The 13,176-nt window shown below is 50.8% G+C and overlaps 1 long non-coding RNA gene across 1 annotated transcript; it reads left to right on the top strand.

Moving 5' to 3' along the window:
• The first annotated feature begins 884 nt into the window (after window positions 1-884).
• Window positions 885-6,166, top strand: LOC146009996 (uncharacterized). The gene is made up of 3 exons (XR_014444713.1): window positions 885-1,093; window positions 4,652-4,731; window positions 6,065-6,166. It is a non-coding gene; the product is annotated as an uncharacterized LOC146009996 (long non-coding RNA).
• Window positions 6,167-13,176: the final 7,010 nt, after the last annotated feature.

Here is a 13,176-nt window from a genome sequence, read left to right as displayed (position 1 = left end):
ACATTTAAGCTTGTCCTGCTATTGCTGCGCGGCAATGCCCCTGCGCCTGCCGCTAGGCTCTGGCTGCTACCTTCAGCAAAGTCAGACACAGAAACATATTTCACATTGCTACCCTGCAATACTGCATCAATACCTGCATGTACATTACACACATTGCTCATCTCACCGATACCGCGCCTTTCCCATCCGATGCTTCCTATTGCTGGTCGCGGCATGGGCCGATGTGTCCCCAATTGCTCCCTGGCAAGCTCCCCCCAACCCCCCTCTGGCTTGTGTTAAAAGTGCCTGTATCTGCTCCTCATTGGCAAGTCTCTCTGGCCCCTGCGCTCCTGGGGTATCAATCCTCTGTGCCCGCTGCCCGTTAGAAGGGGTAGTGGGACTGCAGTACTCCCTCCGGGGTGGGGAAGCAAAACGAGGGGAGTGTGCGAAATAACCCCGGCTTTCGCTCCCCGCCGCTGGCTCCCTGTACTCCTCCCGGCTTCCCCTATGACAGCGCAGGGCTGTTGTAGTTCTGGGTTTCCATAAGGAAGACCCACTTCCCCCGCACCTCTGGTGAACCTGCTCAGCTCTCCCTGCTGCCTACCCTCTCCCCCCTGTGTCCCGGCATGTATCCATGAACCCCTGGTGCTCTGGCCCTCCTCCCCTGACTCGTGCCCATCTGATTCTGTGGCCTCCGGCATCACCTCCCCCCTCAAGCGCTTGCTCTCACCCTGTAGCGATGCCTCTTCTGACCTGGCAGGAATTCTCCTTCTGTGTCCCCGTGCTGCTGCTTCTGCTGGCCGGATGCTTGAGCGACCTTGCTGAACAGACTTGATCTGCACTTCCTTCCTCCGACCACCAGATGGCGCCTGTGAGCTGCTCCTCTCTGGTCGATTTGCTGGCTTTTTTCCTGCCTGCATGCTGCTGCTTGTGGTGCCCTGTACTGCTACCATTGCCTGATCGATCTCCATGCCCTCTGACGTTGGCTGCTTGTGTACGGACCTGCCGGGGGTGTCTGTGTGCCCAGCTGCTGGAAGCCTCCTCTCCCTTGGGAACAATCTGCTGTAGCTGCTACTGGCCTCTCCTCTGATCTGCGGTATGTGAGGAATGTGAGGTATGGTGCTGGCGCTGCTGCGGCTCTGTCTCCGTCCTAGCTGGGGGATGAGTGAGCTCAGCCCCCCTGCTCTCTGCTTTTAACCCTGCTACTGCTCCCGTCCCCCTCAATTAACCCTGTCTCTTCTCACTGGCCCTCTTCCTGGCTAGGTGACAAGAAGGGGACCAGCCACCCTGGCGCCCCACCCCCTTATCCTGCTCCGGGGGCCATTTTGGCTCCCTAAAGGAGCCCGCAGAATCCCTATTACAGGTTACACCTGTGTGTGGGGGAGGTAGGGCCTGGCTCTCGATCATCGATGGTATGATGTCCGGTGCCAGAGACTTGTTCCATCGATGGTGGTGAACTGTTTGAATTTCCACCTGGGAAATGTTGCTGCAGGGGCCCACTAGAGGGGTGTGGCCAACCACTGGTAGGTGTGGTCATCCATATGAGGGGCGTAACCACAAAGTTGCATATTATGTGTTCTCCAATTTAAGTACCATACATACATACGTGCCCTGCCGCTCCCATTCATACATGCCTGCCCTGCCGCTCCCGTTCATACATGCGTGCCCTGCCGCTCCCATTCATACATGCGTGCCCTGCCGCTCCCGTTCATACATACATGCACTGCCACTCCCATTCATACATGCCTGCCCTGCCGCTCCCATTCATACATACATATACTGCCGCTCCCATTCATACATGCGTGCCCTGCCGCTCCCATTCATACATGCATACACTGCCGCTCCCATTCATACATACATATACTGCCACTCCCATTCATACATGCATACACTGCCGCTCCCATTCATACATACATATACTGCCGCTCCCATTCATACATGCCTGCCCTGCCGCTCCCATTCATACATGCCTGCCCTGCCGCTCCCATTCATACATGCCTGCCCTGCCGCTCCCATTCATACATGCATACACTGCCGCTCCCATTCATACATGCGTGCCCTGCCGCTCCCGTTCGTACATACATGCCCTGCCGCTCCCGTTCGTACATGCCACACTGCTCCCTTACATATATACATTCCACCCCACTCCTGAGACCAGGCACACTGAAGGCCACTAGCCAGCTCACCCGATGGCTCCCTCTTCTGTTGCCGGATCATGGAGCTGTTGGTGTGCATGTGCAGCTTGCTGTCGGGGAGGGGGGACTGGTAGGTGATGAATTCTCCATGTTGTTACCACCGGCTCAGTGCTGTCCTGCTGCAGCAGCTGGTGGGAAGTGAGAGCGTGGTGCAGGGGCTGGTGGGAAGTGAGAGCGTGGTGCAGGGGCTGGTGGGAAGTGAGAGCGTGGTGCAGGGGCTGGTGGGAAGTGAGAGCGTGGTGCAGGGGCTGGCTTGCTGGGCCCCACAGCCAGTGCACCCTCTGCACCATCTATAGTTACACCACTGGTGACAAGGGGGGAAATTTACTAAGAATACGAATACAAAAAATCGTATTCGTATTCTTAATACGAATCAATACGACTGCATACGGCTGTTTCAGCCATATGCAAAGTCGTGTTCCAGAGGGGAATTTACAAAGCAGTCATATACGACTGCTTTATAACCCTCCGATGGTGCAATGATATACGTCCACTAATACAAATTCGTACAGGCAGCCTGCGCGGATCAGTCAGATCCTTGCAGGCTGCAATATTTTTAAAAAAAATATGGTTAAATAAATAAATAAAATTTTCCTTAAACTTCGATTAATTGGGGGGTCCCCACTACCCCAGGGCCACTGGCAAGGCTGACTGGTCGGTAGGGTGAATGCTTTGGCCGGGAGCACTTGTATAAAAAGTCTCCCCTCGGCTGTGGCATTACCCTGCTGGCTGGTTTGGCCTGGGGCTGGTTCTTAAAATACGGGGGACCCTTACTCATTTTGTCCCCGGTATTTTGGGAACCAGCCCCAGACCTGGAGCCTGGGGCTGGTTTTAAAAAAATCTGGGAACCCCTATTTGCCGGGTTTCCTGATTTTTTATTACCGGCCCCGGCTCTGTCAGCCTGGTGCTGGTTACGGCTGTGGGGGGGACCCCACGCCGTTTTTATTTATTTTTCTATTTTTTTTAACACTGAAGCCTGCACGGATCTGACTGATCCGTGCAGGCTAAAGCCAAATACGACTGGGAAATAAAGTGTATTTTCCCACCGTATTTGGCCCGCCATTCGCAGCGTTTTACGCTAATTTTCAATACGGCCGCTTAGTAAATCTGGAACCACCATTCTTTTGAATGGTGATTTCTGTCGTATTCTATCGATGGTGTAATCATTCGTATTTGTAAATACAAATACGAATGTCCCATCAATACGAAAATTCGTATTTTTGGCATAGTAAATGCCAAATACACGTATACGCCCGCAAAAAATCTTATTTTCGGATGAAAATACGTTTTTTTTTTGTCACGAATTTTTCTTAGTAAATTTCCCCCAAGGTGTCTTACATAATTAGGCCGCACACCTTTTGGCATTGTACCACGATTCGCGGACCTGTGGGGAGGTGGAGCCAAGTTAACTCAATGAAAATTGCATTGTGCAGCGTTTGTCATCGCCCCACAGGCTTGCAGTAAAATGCCATGGGGGGTGGAGCTACGATCGCGGGCAGCGGGTGTCAGTGTTAAAAAAAACCCAGGTGGTCCATCAGGAGGGGTCCTAGGTACTCACAACCCCCCTATGTGCGCTACTTACACAGATAAATGCTGCTGTGCTCTGACATCTGTTACTCTAGTTGGACTCCCGCTGGCGTCAGCTGTGCACACTGATACTTCCAGGTAGTGAGATCAGTGATGCTGTACTACTGTCCCTGACGGAGCCTGTCGCTTCTAATGAGCAGCTGCAGCTCCACTCCTCCCCCGCTGACATCATCCCCGATTCCAGATACAGCGCAGGCTACAGCCGGCCGGGTCAGCTAATACAGCCAATATAGTAACTGACGCCCAGGCCACGCCCGGTCAGCTAATACTGCCGATATAGTAACTGACGCCGGGGCCACAGGCCACGCCCACATGCAAAAGAGCCTAAGAATCAGAGGGGCCTATCAGGGATTTCCCCGGGCGCCCAGTCAGAGCCTGATCTGACCAATCAGGAGCTTGTAAAAGGTATAAATACCCCGGAATGTAATGTGCGCTCTCTCCGTACAGGATAATGGGTCTCTGTGTATGAACCGCATCAGGATGGCGCCAAGCCGCTAATACAGGACCCCCCGCGCTACCTAATCCCACCGCGGCGCCCACACCTGGTGCCAGGCTGCTATAGGTCACGACCCCTGCTATCACTATGTATGTGTGTATTATGTATGTAGTTTGTGTACAATAACTTGTTTACATTTATGTCCTGTAATTTGGGGTAATTATTGGTACATACGTTATTAATCCTAATGGGGGTATCTGTGGTATTATTACATCCTCACTGGACGCTAGCGCCGGCCATAGTCCCTCTACCCTACTACAGAATGCAGCGTGGGGAGGTCGTGTTCCCGGTATTAGGGGACTTTGTGCTGCTTATTGTCACTTTATGCACATTGTGCTACGGCTCCGTTCTTTTGCTTCCGTTTACATGTGTGTTTATTCTCCCCTATTGGCAGAGGGATTAATCTGCGAGACGCGCACAAGACGTTACACAGAGGACTGTAGAGACGCCATCATGGAAACGGTAATATACAAGGTCAGAGGTCACATGTGACATCACTCTTATCTCTATTACTGAGAACCGAGGGGTCTGGGAGCGTCACAGTGACATCACTCTTATCTCTATTACTGACACAGGGACCTGACCGGGGAGGTGAGGGGGTCTGGGAGCGTCACAGTGACATCACTATTATCTCTAATACTGACACAGGGACCTGACTGGGGGGGTGAGGGGGTCTGGGAGCGTCACAGTGACATCACTCTTATCTCTATTACTGACACAGGGACCTGAGTGGGGGGGGGAAGGGGGGTGAGGGGGTCTGGGAGCATCACAGTGACATCACTCTTATCTCTATTACTAATACAGGAACCTAGGTTGCCCATAGCAATATCCCTTGTGAACACCTATCTTAGTACATTTCCCCCCAGACTGTACAGCGTCCACCTGCATCACCAATGTGTTACTGACAGTAGTTTGTTTTCATCATCCAAATCGGCACCAGGGATAATAGAATATCCCCCTTACAGATGAGTACAGGGAAGGCTGTATGATGAGGAGGGATAGGAGGCACCGGGGATGATAGAATATCCCCCTTACAGATGAGTAAAGGGAAGGCTGTATGATGAGGAGGGATAGGAGGCATCGGGGAGACAAGGATAACACTTCGGGACATGTTAGCAGGGGCAAGCAGAGGACCCACGAGACCTCCCAGATGGCTGAATGAAAGGCTCACTGGGACCTGGACCGATGTTGGGAGGTCACGCACTAGGTCTAGGTCACGCTACACATCGTCCACTCCACCCGACATCACATATCAGAGAGTCAGGATCCCTGGGGTCTGTTGGTGGTGGATGATGGAAGGTCCGGTAGTAAAACTGCCACCGGTCCCCGTACAAGGAATCACCCTGATGGATATATGGTGGTCATGTAGGTCCTCCACGCCGATGGCCGTACTCCGGGGGAATATAATCCCCGAGGTGACAGCGCTCCCCGGGGCAGGTGTCTACCACAGGGGAACACAGGCATGTGATCTCCAGTGCTGTAGCTGGGATAGGACCGAGGGTGGCAGCAGGTAGGACCTAGGCTAAGTAATAACCAGACACATGGAAATACCATCTCTTCCCCAATCTGCAAACCAATGTCCCCTGTACTAAAGCCTGTACAAAGTAATTATGTGTAACATAGACCCGTGTTATGTGCACAGATCATACATGTCATTGCACATGTATTACATAGATAGAGATTAGCTCCCATCACACACCAGTGACTTCCTGCTGTACAGCGGCTGTGTGCGTCTTACTGATAGACTTCTGTGTATTCTGCATTACTGACCATTACTCCTGTATCTCATTGTATTGTGGGGTAATAGGAGGAAGCTCTGACTAATATTAAAGAGGAGAACCTAGAAGGAGAAGAGGAGACGTATGTGAGGGGAGATCAGCCGTGTAAGGAGGAGGAGATCCCTACAGGTATCAGCACAGGTGAGTAATATAAGGGGAGTGGTATAGTACCAGCCAATCAGCTCCTAGCTGCCATGTTATGGGCTGTGTTCAAAAATTAGAGGAGCTGATTGGTTGCTCTCCAAGGCTTATGTGGGGCACACACCACGACGACCCGCTAACTATGCACATTGTGAGCGGGTCATCAGTGTTTCTTCAGACCCACTCACAATGATGCGGGGGGGCACGGCCCACTCACGATGTGCACCGTGAGCGGGTCCGATCCGATGGCGACCCGCACCCGGCTGTATGGTCGTTATTCAGATCCTACCTGCTGCAGGTAGGATCTGAATAACGACCGACCGACCCTCGGGACCGCGAATCGGTATCGGTCCACACCAGGACAGAAAAGGGCCCAATCACCACACAATCTACATCCAATTGGTCGGAATTGGATCTAGATTGATGGGATCGGGCCCTAGTCGTCCTTATGTGTACCAGGCATTAGTACATCTGTAGTGTTCCCTCTAGGAATTTTTTGGGGCAGGGCGCCGCTGCACAGGGGCAGCGCAATGGGGGCGGACCAGGCCCGCTGACGTCATCGTTGACCCTGAGCTTCCGGGTAAGCCAAGTGCCGCCAAGATTGTGGTGCCTGGAGCTTCCCCGGGCACACCAGCAAGTCAGGCAGCAGTCTCTTTTAGCGGGGAGCTGCTGGAGGGGCAGGGCGCATTTTGCCCTTTAGAAATTGGGCAGGGCGCAGCCTAGCGGGAACACTACATCTGCCCCTACATATACAAAGAGCTGCATATGTTCAGTCACTGCATCAATCTCTTATCCCGCCCCTCCTCTGTCACTGCCCTAATCTCTTATCCCGCCCCCTCCTCTGTCACTGCCCTAATCTCCTATCCCGCCCCTCCTCTGTCACTGCCCTAATCTCCTATCCCGCACCAGTTCTCTGTCACTGCCCTAATCTCCTATCCCGCCCCTCCTTTGTCACTGCCCTCATCTCTTATCCCGCCCCCCCTCTGTCACTGACCTAATCTCTTATCCCACCCCCTCCTCTGTCACTGCTCTAATCTCTAATCCCGCCCCTTCCTCTGTCACTGCGCTAATCTCTTATCCCGCCCCCCTCCTCTGGCACTGCCCTAATCTCTTATCCCGCACCAGTCCTCTGTCACTGCCCTAATCTCCTATCCCGCCCCTCCTTTGTCACTGCTCTAATCTCTTATCCCGCCCCCCTCCTCTGTCACTGCCCTAATCTCCTATCCCGCCCCTCCTCTGTCACTGCCCTAATCTCCTATCCCGCCCCTCCTCTGTCACTGCCCTAATCTCCAATCCCGCCCCCTCCTCTGTCACTGCCTTAATCTCTTATCCCGCCCCCTCCTCTGTCACTGGCCTAATCTCTTATCCCGCCCCCTCCTCTGTCACTGCCCTAATCTCCTATCCCGCCCCTCCTCTGTCACTGCCCTCATCTCTTATCCCGCCCCCTCCTCTGTCACTGCCCTAATCTCCTATCCCGCCCCTCCTCTGTCACTGCTCTAATCTCTTATCCCGCCCCCTCCTGTCACTGCGCTAATCTCTTTTCTCTTTCAATGGTCCTGGTGACACAGCTTCACATTGGGATGTAGGAGGGTCCGCAGGAGCCAGGCACCTATACCAAAGCTTTTGAGAGGTAGGCTCCTCCCACTGCATCCCAGAATCCTCAGTTTCGTTTAGGTGCCCACTGGAGTGGGTGCTATACTGAAGAGGGTGCTGCACAGCCGAAGATTAGAGATAGATAGGTGTTTTTTATTTTATTAAATTTACACTTATTAGGTAGGATACAGTGTGAGGATTCTCACAGAATCCTCACACTGCCAGCGCAGCAGGTACTGACAGAACCGTGTCCTGTCAGAGTTCCTGCGCACAGAGCGGACGCTGTCTGGTCTCTCTGTGCGGCGCTGACAACTTCTTTTAAGAAGTTTCCTGGGCTCCGGAGCATTCCTGAACCGACTTCACGCAGGTGGGGATCATGGGGGACGGGCGCTCCGTGATGGCGGCGGCCATTTTATGCGGAGCTTGCAAGCTCCTTATTGAAAAGGACAGCAGCTTGTCACAGGAAGATTCCAAGTGGTCCCCAGGCGAAGGGGAGACACTAGGAATAGGAAATCCAACAGTGGGAGCGGCTGACTGGGGGTAGTTGGCGCCAAAACGCTACAGACCCTGCAGCAGCAGGGACAGTTGGTCTCTTCCCTCACTCTGCTTGGCGCCGTTTTGGGAGATGCTGCTGTGGCTGAAACGCTGTTTCTTGCTGAGTGACTGGATTTACTGGGCATCGCTACCCTCTTCTTCTGGAGAATTCCGGAGCTTCAGACAGATAAGTGCTGTTATACATTGACTCTGTATAAAACGCCTGTCATTTTACACTGTGTGAATTTACATGATCATGTCAGAGCGACAGTCTGTAGCTTTGGTGGAGGGAGCCCCACTTGCATTGAGTGTGTGCAGAGGTTGTACACTTCAAATTTCCCCTGAACAGATGGCCTTGGGGGAATTGTGCCCGGCTTGCACAGTTGTGAGACCCATGGGCAGTGTACCCCAGAGGGTAGAGCAAGCAGAATCTGCGTGGGCTAGTGCCCTGGGCAGGTCGGTGAATGCTTTAGTGCAGTTGTTGGACAGGCAGAGAGATGTTTTGGTGTCTTCCCCTAAACCTATGTCATCCTCTCAGCAGTCCTCAGGCTCCTTGCCTCTGACCCAAGCAGACCCTGGCCTGTTGCAGGTGATGCAGGATACTGCAAAGGGGATTAGCAGGTTTAATGAACTGCTGGATAAGTATGATAATGATACGGAGGGGACCTCCAAAAGGCCTTACCCGGTACCTGTATTGACTGTGGAGTCAGGAGAGGAAGGAGAATGTGCATCAGACATGCCCTGGGATCAGGGTGATGATTCTGAGGATTCCTCAGCCCCAGGGGTAGAGGATTTGATTGCTGCGGTTAAGCAGGCTTTGAATTTGTCGGAGGGAGACAAAACTCCTGTCAGATGAGTGTTTAAGAGGCAGCGCAGAGAGGCTGTTACCTTCCCAGCAGATGAAGGTTTAACCCCTTCCCGACATTTGACGTACATTTACGTCATGGCCGGGATGTACTTCCCGACACATGGCATAAATGTACGTCATGACTTTAAACTGTCACCGCGTCTATAGACGCGGTGACAGAGGGACGATGGCTGCTGTCCCTGACAGCAGACATCTTCCCTCATTGCCCAGGGGGGGCAGCGATGCCCCCCCCCCATAGGCGATCGCTGTGATTGGCTGTTCAAATGTGAACAGCCAATTACAGCGTTTTCTGTGTACCGGCGAATAACGTCGCTCGGTAACACAGGGATCGGTGGTGATTGGTGCTGTTAAGTACAGCACCAATCACCACCGGGTGTAAAGGGCTCACTGGTGGTCACCCCACCTCACCCCACCTGCCCCCAAGGCTATGATTGGTCCGTCGGACCGACGGACCAATCACAGCCATTACACCTCACAGAAAATAACGGAGACAGCCCTGCAGCCGCCATTCCGGTCAGGAACAGCGTGCAGAGCAGTCTCCGTGCCCATCTGTCCCCTAATACTGACCTGATCAGCGTTGGTTGGCCAGCTGCTGGTGCTTCCTGGTTGCTGTGGTTGCTGTTGCTTCCTGCTGCTGCTGCAGCGTCATTGTGTCAGAGAATATAATATTGTGTGATATAATTTTGTCTCTGCTGCCCCCTGCTGCCCCCCTTTTGTGCTGATCAGTATAAATTAACTGATCAGCAACTTTTTTGGGGTGCAGGTTTTTTTTTTATATATACCCTGTCAGGTATCACCAAAAGTAGTGTGCCTGCTGCCCCTCACTGCTAATCAGTGTTGCATCACTGATCAGCAGTTTTTTTTTTTTTTGAGGGTGCTGTGGGGTTTTTTTTTTTTTACACCCACGGTGATTTTGTGGGTGTCCTGTGGCCGCTGAGCGCTGATCAGTGACGTACATCACTGATCAGCATTTTTGGCACAGGGTTGATCTAATTTTTTTTTGGATCAAATTCCTGTTGCCTTTGACTCATCAGCAGTTTTTTTAAATTTTTTTTTTTGGAGGGTGCTGTGGGGTCTATTTTTTTATTTTTTTACACCCACGGTGATTTTGTGGGTGTCCTGTGGCCGCTGAGAGCTGATCAGTGACGTACATCACTGATCAGCATTTTTGGCACAGGGTTGATCTAATTTTTTTTTTTTGGATCAAATTCCTGTTGCCTTTGACTCATCAGCAGTTTTTTTAAATTTTTTTTTTTTGGGAGGGTGCTGTGGGGTCCATTTTTTAAATTTTTTTTACACCCACGGTGATTTTGTGGGTGTCCTGTGGCCGCTGAGCGCTGATCAGTGACGGACGTTACTGACCAACATCTGTGCTCAATTTTTGGCGCAGGAGCTTTTTTTTTTTCTTTTAACTTACATGTGTTAAAGCACTACATACACACTACATACCCCCTGTGTTGAAATAAAGTTTGTACCCCCCCTACACTATACACGTGTTGAAACACTACACTTACACAAACACAAAAATAATAAAAATGTCCCAATCATCGCAAAGACTGTTTTTAGTGGAGGAGGCATATGCCCTTATTGCCTCTGACACTGACACAGCCAGTGAAGAAAGCGATGAATTTGCATTCGTCTTAAGCTCCTCTTCCTCCTCTAGTGATGAGGGACCCCCTCAAAGACGCCCCCGTAGAGCAGCTGAGACCCCCCCCCCCAATGATTGATCTCGTATGGACCCCACCACCAGACAATTTTGAGCCCCAGGTTCCTGAGTTTTTGGCCAACCCAGGAATCCAATTTGATACTACAGGCCTCAAAGAAATTGACTTTTTCAAAGTCTTTTTCTCTGATGATTTTATAAATTTAATGGTGGACCAAAGTAATTTATATGCCCAGCAGTTTATTGCCCAAAACCCCACGTCATCATTTGCTAGGTGGACCCCTGTAGATGCAGTAGAGATGATGACGTTTTGGGGTCTGGTGTTCCATATGGGCATAGTTAAAAAGCCAGAAATTAGGCAATATTGGAGTACAGATGTTCTGTACAGCACCCCACTTCATCGTATGGCCATGACCCGGACTCGTTTTGAGACGATCCTTAAATTTTTGCATTACAACGATAATGCACAGTGCCCACCCAGAGATGATCCCACCTTTGACCGGCTATTCAAAGTCAGGCCGGTCATTGATCATTTCAGCGCCAAATTTGCTGAGATGTACATCCCCTAAAAATTCATTTGTGTAGACGAGTCACTGATACATTTTAAAGGAAGGGTTAAATTCCGCCAGTACCTTCCCAATAAGAGGGCAAGGTATGGCATAAAAATGTATAAGCTGTGCGAAAGTACCTCAGGGTACACGCACAGGTTTAGGGTATATGAAGGGAAGGACACAAGAATTGAACCGCCAGAATGCCCCCCCTCCCTCGTAGGTGTTAGTGGAAAGATTGTCTGGGATTTAGTGCACCCCTTCCTGGATAAGGGTTATCACCTCTATGTGGATAACTTTTACACCAGCATCCCCCTGTTTAAGGCCCTTGGTTCAAGAGGTACAGCAGCTTGCAAAGAGGCCTCCCAAAAACGCACGTTGCCCAATTACTGAGAAAGGGTGAAAGCAGGGCACAATCCACCGAAAATATGTTGTTGGTCAAATATAAGGACAAGAGGGATGTCCTTATACTGACAACAATTCACGGAGACAGTACCACCTCCGTCCCTGTACGAGGTACCAGTACCCACACCTCAAAACCTATTTGTATCCTAGATTACAATAAGTACATGGGCGGAGTGGATCTTTCAGATCAGGTACTGAAGCCGTACAGTGCCCTGCGGAAAACAAAAATATGGTATAAGAAGCTGGCCGTGTATATCATCCAGATGGCACTGTATAACGCTTACGTACTATTCCGTTCTACCAGCCAGACGGGGACATTTATGCACTTTCAAGAGGAAGTCATAAAGGGCCTAAAATTTGGGAACCAGCAGGCAGAGGGCCCCAGTACTTCTAGTACTGGCCCCAGTACTTCTAGTACTGGCCCCCGTATTGTATCAGGGCAGCATTTTCCTAACGAAATCCCCTCCACTGGAAAAAAGGGCAGGACACAAAAAAGGTGCAAAGTTTGCTTTAAAAAGGGAATAAGAAAGCAAACTATTTTCCACTGTGAAACTTGCCCCGACAAACCCGGCCTATGTATGAAGGAGTGTTTTAAAATATACCACACATCTATGGATTATTAGGTTCATCATTTCACCGTGCTTCGGGGGTCTTGCTAATGCGACATAGCACCCACCATTCATTCCACCAGAATCTGTGCTGCAAAATCCAAATATCACTCCTTCCCTTCTGAGTCCTGCCATGCACCCAAATTGTATTTTTTGGTCACATATGAGGCATTGCCGTTCTCTGGAGAAATTGCGGCACAGATTTTGGGGTGCTTTGTCTCCTTCATTCCTTGTGAAAATGAAAAATTTTGAGCCAGAACTGCATTTTTGTGTAAAAAAATGTAATTTTTCATTTTCACAGCCCAGTTGTACCAAAATTGGTGAAACCCCTGGGGGTTTGAAATGTACACTATACCCCTAGATGAATTCCCTGAGGGGTGTAGTTTGCAAAATGGGGTCACTTGTGGGGGGGTTCCACTGTATTGGTGCTTCGGGGGTCTTGCTAATGCGACATAGCACCCACCATTCATTCCACCAGAATCTGTGCTGCAAAATCCAAATATCACTGCTTCCCTTCTGAGTCCTGCCATTTTTTGGTCACATATGAGGCATTGCCGTACTCGGGAGAAATTGCGGCACAGATTTTGGGGTGCTTTGTCTCCTTCATTCCTTGTGAAAATGAAAAATTTTGAGCCAGAACTGCATTTTTGTGTAAAAAAATGTAATTTTTCATTTTCACAGCCCAGTTGTACCAAAATTGGTGAAACCCCTGGGGGTTTGAAATGTACGCTATACCCCTAGATGAATTCCCTGAGGAGTGTAGTTTGCAAAATGGGGTCAC

Source organism: Crinia signifera, chromosome 6, assembly GCF_055691185.1.
Source record: "Crinia signifera chromosome 6, ASM5569118v1, whole genome shotgun sequence".
In the NCBI taxonomy this organism is placed as follows: Eukaryota; Metazoa; Chordata; class Amphibia; order Anura; family Myobatrachidae; genus Crinia; species Crinia signifera.
The sequence above is the reverse complement of the archived record's forward strand: the minus strand, read 5'-3'. Positions and strand labels throughout refer to the sequence as shown.